The 13,845-nt window shown below is 42.4% G+C and overlaps 1 long non-coding RNA gene across 2 annotated transcripts in view; it reads right to left on the minus strand.

The window, feature by feature from the left end:
* Positions 1-8,854, minus strand: part of LOC126481283 (uncharacterized) — a 302,682-nt gene extending 293,828 nt beyond the window's left edge. For both annotated transcript variants that reach the window (XR_007587545.1, XR_007587543.1), the window contains exon 1: positions 8,724-8,854. This is a non-coding gene — a long non-coding RNA (uncharacterized LOC126481283). The remainder of the gene's footprint in view (positions 1-8,723) is intronic.
* Between the last annotated feature and the right edge of the window lie 4,991 nt (positions 8,855-13,845).

Genomic DNA, 13,845 nt, shown 5'->3' on the forward strand with positions numbered 1-13,845 from the left:
ATCACCTCTCCTCAGCGCAGCACTCCGTAAGAATGGCCTGCCATTCCCCAAGAAACTTTCCAGCACCTGATTGAACGTATGCCTGCGAGATGAAGCTGTCATCAATGCTAAGGGTGGGTCAACACCATACTGAATTTCAGCATTAGCGATGGAGGGCGCCTCGAATTTGTAAGTAATTTTCAACCAGATGTCCGGATACTTTGGATCACATGGTGTATAAGGATTTACATACTCCACAAGCAGTGTTACCATATTAATGGAATCAGTGTTAATACGATATAAGGATGTGTTCAACCCACAAGCAGTGTTACTTGCTTCACTGATCATACAGCATAGAATACCAACGGGCAATCATCCACCACAGTGTAGAAGACAGTATTGGTTACTTAAGTATTTACAGCCTTTAGTAGAGCAATTTGTGGATGAACAGTTATCAGACAGGATTATAGAGCATAGTGGTAGTCACCAAGAATAGTGACTGTACCAAAAAAGTCACCAAGAATAGTGACTGTACCAAAAAAGTCACCAGATGGAACAAAGAAATACCAGTTTTATTGCGACTGTAGATTCTTAAATGGGAATACGGTGACAGATGCATACCTGATACCTAACATTACTGACAGGTTAGATAATTTAGGTGAGTACAAGTTCTTTTCTACTCTAGCTTTAATAAGTAAATATCATCAACTTGATGTACAACATGAAAAAGCATTTACCAATCTTCTGCTCACTACCAATATTGTGGGATACCATTCAGGTTGAAAAATGCGCTAGCTACGTTTCACGTTTATTAAATGGAGTCCTCAGAGATTTAAAACCAGAAAAATGAATAGTCTATTTAGATGATATAAGTGTACTCGCAAAAAGGCTAGAAGAGTATGTTCAGTATTTGGAGACAGTACTTGACAAGTTGGAATAGGCTCGACTTATTCTTGTTATTGATAAGTGTCACTTTGCAATATCACAAGTAAACTATCTGGGGTATATAATTATCCAAGATGGCGTAAGGAAGGATCTTTGCGTTAAATTAACTGTACATGGCTTTCTGATTCCTCAAGCAGTTAAACAATTACAATCTTTCCTAGAATTAGCAAATTACTGCAGAAAATGTTTGAAGAGGTTTGCTGAAGTGGATGGAGCACTAACAAAATTATTGCAAAAAGGTACTGCGCTTAGCTGGACAGGTCAGTGTGAGACAGTGTTTCAAATCTTAAAAGATATATTAACTTCAGCTCCAGTTTTGATTTTTCCAGGTTTCACAAAATAATTCATATTTTTATGTTATGATAGTGGTACAGCGTTATGAGCAGTGTTAGGGGCAAATCATTGATGGGAGAGAACACCCAATCGCGTATGTGTCTCATCAGCTTAATAAGGCCAAGGAAAATCACTGAAAAGGAGATCTTGGCACCAATATATGGTATTTCTCATTTTAGATGCTATCTATACTGATGTAAGTTCACAGTGACTACTGATCATGCTGCTTTAAGATGGCTACTAGGGCTATAAAGTCCTTCAAATTGTCTAACTCTTGTCTTTGAAACTAAGTGAATTTCAGTGTGATGTAATTTACAAACAAGGTGGCAAACACACAGCTGGGATGTTGTGTAGGTCAGCCAAGTGTGGACCGTTGTTGTAGTTCCAGCAGCTTTGCAGTCAGAAGTATTACGACCAACACAGGAATGTAAGCTATTGGTCATGAGCGCAAGAGAACAATGCGCAGCGGAGTAGCAGAAAGTTTCTGGTGGACAACGAGATGTGCTGGTGTTCAACAGTATGTCAAGAACTGTACTTTATGTGTGCAACGTTCTGGTATATGCCATCAAAAGATACAATTACAAAGACTGCCAGAGTCTGACTACCCATTTAAAATGACAGCAGCCGATATTTTGGAGCTGTTCCACAAGTCAGGTAACAAGTATGTGTTAATAATTGTTGATCACCTATCAGAGTATTTAGTAAATGGCCTAGACAGTGAGCACAGTAGCTCATGCTGTAGTAAATCATTACATATTTAAATTCAGTGTACTGTAAACGATTATTATGGGCCAATGTACAAATTTCATGGCTGATCTCATTAAGTAGTTGTGTCACATATTGAAAGTTAAGAAATTACATATCAGTCCATTCCACCCACAGGCAAATGGTCTCATGGAAAGAGTTTATATGACTTACCAATGATGCTAAGCTCTTATGTGAATACTTAACACCTAGATTGGGACATATATTTACATTTTTTAGTTAGTGCTTAGAATTCGAAAACTTATACAGGAATGGGATTATCATCTTACAAGGTTGTACAAGGACGCAAATGCCATCTCCGTTTGATGTGATTCAGCTTAAGTTGGAAAAAGAAGGTGAACACGTTAAGGTACTTGCAAAAACTGTAACAATAAGTTTGGTAAAAGGTAAAATGGGCCAACGTGAAAGTGACAGAATGTCAAGAGCGTGTGGGGTAAGACGAACTTACCACAGTACTGGATAGGTCAGTGGGTATTACTTGCGAACCATTACTCTTCGAAGGGTCAGACAAAAAAGTTTCTGATGACGTTTCAAGGTCCTTACCCGGACGTTGAGGTAAAAGCACCTGTAAGTGTGAAGTTACAGTTGCCAGGACTAACTATAGTAGTTCATATCAGTAGAATTAAACCCTTTCAAGGGGTCATAGATTCCTTTCCTCAAGTACTAGCGGAATTGCCATGTGCTGGAACTAAGAAGCAAAAGAATAAAGAAATACCGCAGAATAGGCCATATGGGTTGAGACCTTGGAATATGTAGTTAGAGATGTAGAGATACATCGGTAGTATTAGGATTTTCTTCTTTGTACTTGCAGCGTACTTACGAATATAGGCTGTTTTTTTGTATTCCCAATTTTTTCTAAGAGGGGAGGGAGTGTACGTAAATTATTTACTCTAGATGATGGCCAGGATGACGCTTAGGTCTAGTTTGCGAACATTGTGACCTTGCTCATCTTTGGGGCAGAAGGAGTTGTCAACCAGCCTTTGAGGAATGGGTTCTTGTTTGCGCATCAGCCAAATGAAGTCTTCACGAATCACAGATGGTCGTTGAAAGTGACCTTCGACATCTGGAAGATAAGAACTGAAGTGAGAAGGTTGCAAGATATGTTCTTAGAAGTGTTAAAGGAAAGCAAAACGGGCCAAGACGATAGGGGATATACGGACTGAATAGTATGAATTGAAGTTTTCCTATGATAAGCTCAGAGCAGTTGCAGCAAATAACTGTGTATTCCTACATTCTCTAGTATGGGGGAACAGAAGATGACTGAATACAGGTGGTAAATTACTAAAACCTGTGTTTGGCACAACAGTTAATGACGATGTTTCACGTCTAAATAGTACAATAAGTCAAGTGCAAGAAGTAGCAAGACATACAGAAACAATAGTGGACTGACACAAGCACACGTATACACACACACACACACACACACACACACACACACACACACAAACACACACCAAAAAAAGGAGTAAGGCAAGCAGTGGAAGCATTATCACGAACGCTGGAAAAAGCGAAAACCCAACTACCATCAAACAAGGTAATGCTGTTTTCTGTGTGTGTACAAATTACGCTCGGAAGGATCAAACCGTCACAGTAGCACACGACCAAAGCTCCTGACGAAGCTATGGGAGACTGTCAAGAAGAAAAGTCGCAGGGAATTGTTTAAGGGGGGAAGGTGTGCTAACTGGCCTCTGGTCGCTCCCATGTATTCCCATGTATTCTACCGACACGACACCCACTCATTTCTTCTTTTGTAGGATGAAGAAACCATTGTGTGCCGACATTTCAGGAATGACGACGAGTTGATTACTTTCGAGGCAGAATGTCTCTTGAACGGTTGATATACAAAATGTGTTGCACTAGATGATGAATACGTAGGGAAGTACTATCACCGTCACCAATTTTCATGATCGCAGATTTTTTCGACGTGATAAAACTTCTGGAATACCCTTGAATTTTCTCTTTTAAAACTAAAATTCATACTGTATGTTTTCCTTGCGTTCGGTACTAGTTTATTTCTTAATGACCAGTTGCAAACATCCCTACGGATTCTGTCCGAGTCATCCACCAGGAGTTCTGTACTCTGAACAGCTAAACATAAAACATAATCAGTCACGTCTCACCAAGGAACATTGCCAAGAGCTCATGTGACAGAAAAGCTGTCCAATTCAGCGTCGGACAACCTGATGCCATATAACTTCAGCCTTTTTATTTGTATGCTGTGAATTTCGACACGGATGTGTACAGTTAACTGATTCCAACTAAAACAATTCGTCACGGAAGAAAAAAAAAGAAAAAAGGTGACTGAGGAGAGCTAAGATAGATGGTTAGGTACTATCTTTGTAGATAAAAGAATACACACACACACACACGTGCAGACAGAGAGAGAGAGAGAGAGAGAGAGATAGTGAGTGATAGAGGGAGGGAGACGGTGACAATGGGTAGGAATGGGGGCGGGGTGAGGGGGTGGCAGATGGAGCAGCTCGTGAGCCACGGGAAGGTGCGACTGACGTAATCGCAGGTAATTAGCGGAGCGTGTGCCCTTGGCACTTGGCGCTGATGGTGGCCGCTCGCTGCTCCACGTTCGCGTGTCCTGGCCCTGCTCCAGTACTGTTTGTGTTGTGCTACGCGAGCTCTCTGTTGTTGCGTTTCTCGATCATAAATATACCGTTCCGACCACTTTCAGGCGACCACGGTCACTGCGAGCGCGTACATGAGAAAATGCACGAACTCTCTCTCTCTCTCTCTCTCTCTCTCTCTCTCTCTCCCTTCCACTTTCGCACGCACGCGCGCACACACACACACACACACACACACACACACACTCAAGAAAAGTTTTAAACGCAAATAATATCAGTGATACAGAAACAATGATTATTTTTTGCACAGTGTCTTTGGAAATTTCGGAAGGTTATCGATGCGTTTGAGAATATTTCATAATACTTGCTTTCGAGAATGAAGGTTGTGTCACATTGCACCTTTTTAAGTGATATCTCAGCCCCTAATTTCAAAGTACTTTTACAGCAATTATTTTATTTTCGAACTAGGGAAATCAGAATTACCTCATTTTAGCTCATATACGTTTCTGTAATATCTTGTATAATTTTATTAATTTTTCCGTAATTGCGTACTAAAAATTCGAATTTTAAATGAACTTAATTCTTTTCTATGGCATACATTTGTAAAATTCATCTTATCTTTATAAGTACAATACACATCATAACAGTTTTTCTCAAGGACCACTAATTACCTCACTACAGTACTGTTCGCTGTTGTGGTTACAACTGCGGTTAAGAACTTAATTGACTCACTATACAGGGTAATTCAGCTGTCCCTACCTATGGGTTTTATGTAACCGTCAGTGCCTTCAAAACCAGCAGGTGAGATTTTCGTATTCTCTCACTCGCAGTGTGTTAACTGTTAGTCCTACAGAAAAAATGATCAGGGCCTTTCTGTAGGAAATTTAACGTGGTTAAATTATGTAGCAAGGTGAATTTTCGCTGGAGGCCACGGTTTTCGAGTTATTCAAGAAAAACGAGTCTGAAGATCACTTTTGTACGTTTTTCTCGAATAATTCGAAAACTACGGTCTCTAGCGAAAACGTATCCCAGCACAAAATTTAACTACATTAAATTTCCTACAAAAGGATCCTGTTCAGTTTTTTCCTGTAGGACTATTAGTTTGCGGGTAGTGAATGAGAGAATAGGAAAATCTTGTGTGTGGTATTTGAAGACGTTGCGTGCTGCATAAAACCCATAGGTAGGGCACCTGAATCACGTTGTACATAGGGCGAGTTCGAACCATACCGACGCACTTTCAGAGACAGATCATCACTTGTTTCGTCTCTAACGGCTTTGTCATTGGCGAGATGTTTAACCTTAATATTCATTCATTATTTCATAGTTGTTTTCTGCGGCCACTCTTCGCGGTTGTCTCGTTAAAAAGCAAACCTCTCCCTTTGTTGCCCAATTTCACTTTGCTCTTGTGTTCTGTGACAACAAGAGCACCAATGGGGAAGGGTGTATAACACAATGCGTGGTGACATGTCTGAAAAAAGACACATTTCCGTTGACTCATATACGGCTCCTGACGATACGATTAAGAACCCAATCGCCTCGTAATCTGATAATATTGCCCTAATACTTTGTTATGTATTTTTCTGACTTGTTGTACACCATTGAGGATCTCCTCACTGTGGATCTATGGAACAAAAAATTCATCTGATATAATCTCTTGTTGTATGTACAGGAACAGATGGAGAATATTTACAAAACGAAGAATAATGAATGAATCCCGTTAACATCCAGTACAGTAAATAACTACGTTGAACTGTTTCTTTGCAGGATCTTCCCAAAATATTTGTCGCTGTGATGATGACTGATTGCAAACGACACACCATGAACTTTGTTGCACACTGATTAACCCAGCGAGATCAGCGTATGGTTCTACCGGCTGCCACCTCTTAGGTACCAGGACTGTGAAAGTACCCACTGGAGTTTTCGAGACTAGGGTTTTCGTATAATCACTCAAGAAGATGTCCGTCCGTGTCTGGGGAAGAAGAAGCAAAATGGCTCTTAAAATGTGTTTTGCATAGCAAGCACCGGACTTTAATACTATCAAGTGTCCAAAACACTCGTGGATGACACAGGAACTGATTTTGAGGGTAGAAAAGGAAAAGTAGAATTGTTAAAATCGATTTTAAAACGCTATGAGTACAGCCTCAGTTGAATTCTCGCGCCTTCGCTGAGATGAGCGATTTGAATTTTAGTATGACTGGCGTTAAGAAACAGCTTAAATCGCTATTACTGATGAAGCCCGACGAAATCCCTATCAGATTCCATACAGGATTAGCGGCTGAGTTAATCGTAGATCTCCTGAAGATAAAATCGTGCCCAGTAGTAGGAAGAAAGCATATGTCATAGTCGTCTACAAGAAAGGTAGCAGAAGTTGTCCAACTTCATTTACTCCCATATGTTGCAGTATCTTAGAATTCTTCTGAGCTGGAATATATTTTTAGAAGGATGACTTCCTTTGTGTCAACCTGAATCGATTCTAAAATCGCGTACTTTTCTCACATGACATTCTGAAAGCATTCAGGTAGTTTTAGTATTTCCTCACTTCAAAAAATATTTGACTCTAGATTACATGAACGCTTAGTAGTGAAATTACTATCATTTGGGGAAGTGTGTTGAGATCATTGCTGTTCATGTTGTACATTAATGACCTGACAGATACTGTTAATGATAAACTCAGACTTTCTATGGTTGACTCAGCTGTTTATAATGCAGTATTTTTTGAGGAAAATAATACTAATATTTATACAGACCTTGACAAAATTTTAAAGTAGTATAGAGGCTGTAAAGTTGCTTGGAATGTTCAGAAGTGATAAATGGTCCACTTCATAAAACGTAGTCCCATTGTGTCCTACGACTACGTTATCAATGAGTCTCACTTGAAATCAGTAACACTTACAAATGCCTGGGTGCAGCAGAATATGGAGATATGAAATGGAATGAGCACATAATCTGACTCGTAGGTAAAGTAGGTGTCGGACTTTGTGTCTTTTGTAGGTTACTGGAATAACGCAGCGGGTCTACAAAGCAAACTGCTCTCGTGCGACCCATCCTAGAATATTGCTTAAGTATGTGGGATTTATCAGTCATTGCTAACATGAGATATTGAACTCATACAGGGTGTCCCAGCAGGAATGGTCAATATTCAGGAGTGTGAGAGGAACGATCATTCGAAGCATCAAAAGTCTAGTAAACATGGGCTCTAAAATGCATACCTTAAAAGTTTTGGACACATCTTCATCTTCGATAATGTGACACAAATTTCTTCTACTGTAAGGTCTTTGGTTTCTGTGTTTTTGGAGGAGGTAGTATGGACCAAAACAAGAAAAAATTATCTAGTAAACAAGGGCTCTAAAATGTATATCTTAAGGGCTACGAAGACTTGCTCAATAGAAGAGATGTGTTTCACAGTAGCGAAGATGAAGAAATGTTAATGGGATCCTTGTTTACTGGGAGTTTTTTGTTGTTTTGGTCCGTATTAACACCTCTCAGAATATGGAAAGGAAAGACCTTGCAATAGAAGAGATTTGTTTTACAGAATCAGAGATGAAAAAGTGCTCATAGTTCTTAAGGTGTGCATTTTAGAGCCCATGTTTACTGCACGTTTTACTTTGAATGATGGTTGCTGTCATATCCCTGAATACTGGCCATTCCTCATGGAGCACCACGTAGAAATAAGAGCAGCACAAACGGACACAGGTTTGTCTGACCCGCGGGAAAGTATCATTGAAATGATGAACAACAACAGTGAGGTAAATACATTGGGAATATTACAGTCCCCTGCGTATCGCTGCCGTTGGAACCGTGAAGACAATATTGGACTCACTACAACGCGCACAGAGGTGTTTAAACAGCTGTTCCTCGCATGGAACGGGAAGAAAGCTTAATGTGAGTGCACGGGAAAACGGCAATTGCACCCTGCCATGCACCTTACAGCGCACAGTTTCGTTTAAAAACACTTTATGCATATAGTGTTGCACACGATAGCACAGATGTACAGCTATGCTCAATAGAATAGAGTCGCAAAGGTACCCGCAGTAACAAACTCTAACGAGATACTGAGATCGACTGTGAAAATAACAAACAGCCGCGATCGACGTACGAAAGGTCGTCGGCAGAGTTAGGACTCACCCCGTATGAGATGTTTCTGGTATTAATCCGTCTTCTTAGCAGATATTTATCACTGCTCGCAATGTGGATTGTCAACTGAGTTAAGATAAATGGATATGAGCGTTAATAGTGAGAGTTAATGCAAGTGGCAGACTTGACGAGTTAAGGAAGCTGTGGAATGGTGGCAGCCCTGGCGCGGCCGGCCAGCTGGGGCAGTTGTGTTGGGCCCCGGACCGCGAGCTGCCGACAGCGGCTATGTTTGTGCCGCCGCCGCCGCCGCCGCTGCTGGCGTCACGTGCCACGGCTCAGCCGCTCCTCTCCTCTGCCAGGCGCTCTGCGGTGCTCCTCACCCGTGTTTTTCAGCTCATTGCTACGACACGATATCACTGCCCCGTACTGAACGTTACGTTGTCTCAAAACTCATCTGACACATCCCTACCGTCCTGCGGATCACTTCAGAGATCGCGCGACCAGTGGGGCTAGGGTGCAGCAACAGACACACTCGGATTATATACATTGTTGACGTTGGCTGGAGTGTTCAGTAAACCAGCGCGAAAATGCTCCCATCAGAGCATAAAATGAGGATAATAGAATGTACTCGAATTAAATCAGGTGATGCCGAGGGAATTAGATTAGGAAATGAGACGCTTAAAGTAGTAAATGAGTTTTGCTATTTGGGGAGCAAAATAACTAATGATGGTCGGAGTAGAGAGGATATAAAATGTAGACTGGCAATGGCAAGTAAAGCGTTTCTGAAGAAGAGAAATTTACTAACATCGAGTATAGATTTAAGTGTCAGGAAGTCGTTTCTGAAAGTATTTGTATGGAGTGTAGCCATGTATGGAAGTGAAACGTGGACGATAAATAGTTTAGACAAAGAGAATAGAAGCTTTCGAAATGTGGTGCTACAGAAGGATGCTGAAGATTAGATGGGTAGATCACGTAACTAATGAGGAGGTATTGAATAGAAATGGGGAGGAGAGAAATTTGTGGCACAACTTGACTAGAAGAAGGGATCGATTGGCAGGACATATTCTGAGGCATCAAGGGATCACCAATTTAGTATTGGAGGGCAGTGCGGAGGGTGAAAGTCGTAGAGGGAGACCAAGAGATGAATACACTAAACAGATTCAGAAGGATGTGGTTTGCAGTAGATACTGGGAGATGAAGAAGCTTGCACAGGATAGAGTAGCATGGAGAGCTGCATCAAACCTGTCTCTGGACTGAAGACCACAACAACAACAAAGCATAAAAATGGCGGATCTGTTCCTGTTTAAAAGACTCTGAGAAGTCTACTTTCCTCCTTTAAAAATTTTCCCAAATTATTTTGGTATGTGAACATAGTCGCGCTCTTTTTAACATGCAACTCACCTTTCACTCCCACAAGCTCCCGTAAGTGTACTACACGCGCAAACTAAGTTGTCTCTTGGCGAGGTGGCTGATCGGAGCGGCTGGAAATGGGAAATGCCTTTACTGTCGCTCCCACCGGCTGACGCGACGAGTGTCAACTTAGTTTGCGCGTGTAGTAACTCACTCGCACCTACTAGTCTGTCGCTCTAAGACGTTAAAACGATTTTCACTCACTCAGTCAGCCCAAGTCATTTCCTTCGTTCTTACTATTACGTTCTCCTCTCACTGTTACTGTCTTCCTCTTGTTCTCCCCTACTGCTAGTCTCATTCATTTGTTCCCACTGCTGCTGTCTCTTCTCACTATCTCTCTCTTTCTCGCTGTCATTGTCAAAGCCCGTGTCTCTCATTATCATTGGCTCTACCCACCCACACTTTCTGCGTCTCTTTATTCCTCTCCCACTGGCACTGTCACCTTCACTTTTCTCTTAGCACTGTTCTGTCATTGTCAACTGTGTTCCACTGCCACTGTATCCCTCTCTTTCCCTCACACTGCCATTGCCTCCCTCGCTCTTTCTATATCACAATCACTGTCTACCATTGTCCAATATTTTCCGTTTCCTTCCCACTGCCACTGTATTAGTCTCTCTCAGCTTAAAAAACGCCGATATGTTCGCCTACGAGCATTTTTGGGACAATTTTTAAGGGTGCTGAGCAAGTGGACTGAGGCAGCTGGTACCCCACTTTACAATCATTCTTTTAAACAGGCGCTTATTCGCCTTTTTATGTTCCGATAGGAGTATTTCTCCCCTGGTTCCCTTCTTTTGCTTGCCATAGCACATCATGTCACTCTTATGAAAAGAACTTTATGGATTTCTAGAATTTTGATGTTGACTTATGTGAAATTGAAATAACACAAAACTAATTTTAAATCTCCGGCCGCATTTTACATGCAAAAATAATTTTCATGTGCTGCAGTGTAACGTGGGGTTCATAAAACCCTTCTGATGATAACGGAGACACTTTTCAGCATATTTGTCGGTGCTACGTCAGTTCATAAACTACTTTTCTGCCCCACACCGGATTTTACGTGCGTATTTTACTTGTGCAGTGGGGTTACTTTGGGCTTCTGAAAATCGGAAACGGATTAGGATATCAAGAAAAATTTCAAGGTTGTTCGAAGTCGGATTCTTGGGAATATATCGCAAAAATTACAGGTATTTGCTGTGCATAGCCGTCACAGAATAGTTAAAAAGAGTTTGGGGGGATTTTCTAGGGAACTGCCCATGAACTAATGATGCCTCCATAAGCCCCTTAAGATCCACCGCAGACCACGTCAAATGCAAGAAGAACCAAGCAACCGATTTGTTCCATTTGCCTAAGCAGAAAGGGGTGTGTAATGTCCATACTTGACCCTATACTGTACCGTAGTGACGCTAAGACGATCCTTCTGTTGAGTATACAAATAGATTCTAGCCCAAGGGCTATCCAAAACACTTGACCTTGTCTCTCCATCACCAACAGAATCCGAGGTATGAGCCCTGGAACAAGCCCGTCTTTATGAGCGACGTTTTGGAACATGCGTACCGATATTGTTTCTATGAGTTACTAGCAGTTATGCGTTATTTAACACTAACTCTGCTTATTCAACCCTGTACCGAGTATAAGTCTGCAACAAATAATGACTTCATAGGAAATCTTTCGTGCTCCTGAAAGAGGTTGCACATGTTGCTCTCTGAAAAACCGTCCCTTACTGTGTTGTATTCCAGTCGTGTGATATATCTCTACAGTCGAACTACAGACTGCTTGACCGGTGAGGCAGAGAATGCAGCTGCAGAGACGTGCCTTTTTAAACACATCGTTGACACTGACAGAAGTGTTCCGGCGCTGCGCTGGGAAAAGCACCCGACAATCGCCGCAGGCACTCCAACCCGTTGTTCGGAATGTGGCAGGTGGCGCATCGGCCTTAGCCGCAATGAGTGAGTTAAGAGCGGCCTCGGGAAAGATTAAGAGGAAATCATCGCTCCTCTTCAGACCAGTGTGCCAGTTCACAGAACTGTACACAAAATAAAATGGAAACCTTGGAAACAGTACCAGTAGTCTACCGAGCGAGGTGGCGCAGTGGTTAGACACTGGACTCGCATTCGGGAGGACGACGGTTCAATCCCGCGTCCGGCCATCCTGATTTAGGTTTTCCGTGATTTCCCTAAATCGCTCCAGGCAAATGCCGGGATGGTTCCTTTCAAAGGGCACGGCCGACTTCCTTCCCCCTCCTTCCCTAATCCGATGAGACCGATGACCTCGCTGTCTGGTCTCCTTCCCCGAAACAACCAACCAACCAGTACCAGTAGTGCAATGACTGACCATTCAGATGTTGATTCAAGTCAGGACCGCAACTGGCTATTTCAGCATATGCATGAGAGAGAGATTGCGCCTGAAATGTTCTTTTTTTCGTGCGAAACATGGCTGCATTCATCGGGGTACGTGAAATAGCAAAACATTCCAGTCTGAAGTTCCGAAAATGTTCTTAAGTTACACTGAGGACCTGACACTTTGTGAAAACAAGACTGTCGTGTAGGGTTTGATCAGTACGAAGTACTGGACTGATCTTTTTCTACCAATTCAGCCAAACCACATACAGGGTGTTTCAAAAATGACCGGTATATTTGAAACGGCAATAAAAACTAAACGAGCAGCGATAGAAATACACCGTTTGTTGCAATATGCTTGGGACAACAGTACATTTTCAGGCAGACAAACTTTCGAAATTACAGTAGTTACAATTTTCAACAACAGATGGCGCTGCAAATGATGTGAAAGATATAGAAGACAACGCAGTCTGTGGGTGCGCCATTCTGTACGTCGTCTTTCTGCTGTAAGCGTGTGCTGTTCACAACGTGCAAGTGTGCTGTAGACAACATGGTTTATTCCTTAGAACAGAGGATTTTTCTGGTGTTGCAATTCCACCGCCTAGAGCACAGTGTTGTTGCAACAAGACGAAGTTTTTAACGGAGGTTTAATGTAACCAAAGGACCGAAAAGCGATACAATAAAGGATCTGTTTGAAAAATTTCAACGGACTGGGAACGTGACGGATGAACGTGCTGGAAAGGTAGGGCGACCGCGTACGGCAACCACAGAGGGCAACGCGCAGCTACTGCAGCAGGTGATCCAACAGCGGCCTCGGGTTTCCGTTCGCCGTGTTGCAGCTGCGGTCCAAATGACGCCAACGTCCACGTATCGTCTCATGCGCCAGAGTTTACACCTCTATCCATACAAAATTCAAACGCGGCAACCCCTCAGCGCCGCTACCATTGCTGCACGAGAGACATTCGCTAACGATATAGTGCACAGGATTGATGACGGCGATATGCATGTGGGCAGCATTTGGTTTACTGACAAAGCTTATTTTTACCTGGACGGCTTCGTCAATAAACAGAACTGGCGCATATGGGGAACCGAAAAGCCCCATGTTGCAGTCCCATCGTCCCTGCATCCTCAAAAAGTACTGGTCTGGGCCGCCATTTCTTCCAAAGGAATCATTGGCCCATTTTTCAGATCCGAAACGATTACTGGATCACGCTATCTGGACATTCTTCGTGAATTTGTGGCGGTACAAACTGCCTTAGACGACACTGCGAACACCTCGTGGTTTATGCAAGATGGTGCCCGGCCACATCGCACGGCCGACGTCTTTAATTTCCTGAATGAATATTTCGATGATCGTGTGATTGTTTTGGGCTATCCTAAACATACAGGAGGCGGCGTGGATTGGCCTCCCTATTCGCCAGACATGA

Source organism: Schistocerca serialis, chromosome 1 (assembly GCF_023864345.2).
Source record: "Schistocerca serialis cubense isolate TAMUIC-IGC-003099 chromosome 1, iqSchSeri2.2, whole genome shotgun sequence".
Lineage (NCBI taxonomy): Eukaryota > Metazoa > Arthropoda > Insecta > Orthoptera > Acrididae > Schistocerca > Schistocerca serialis.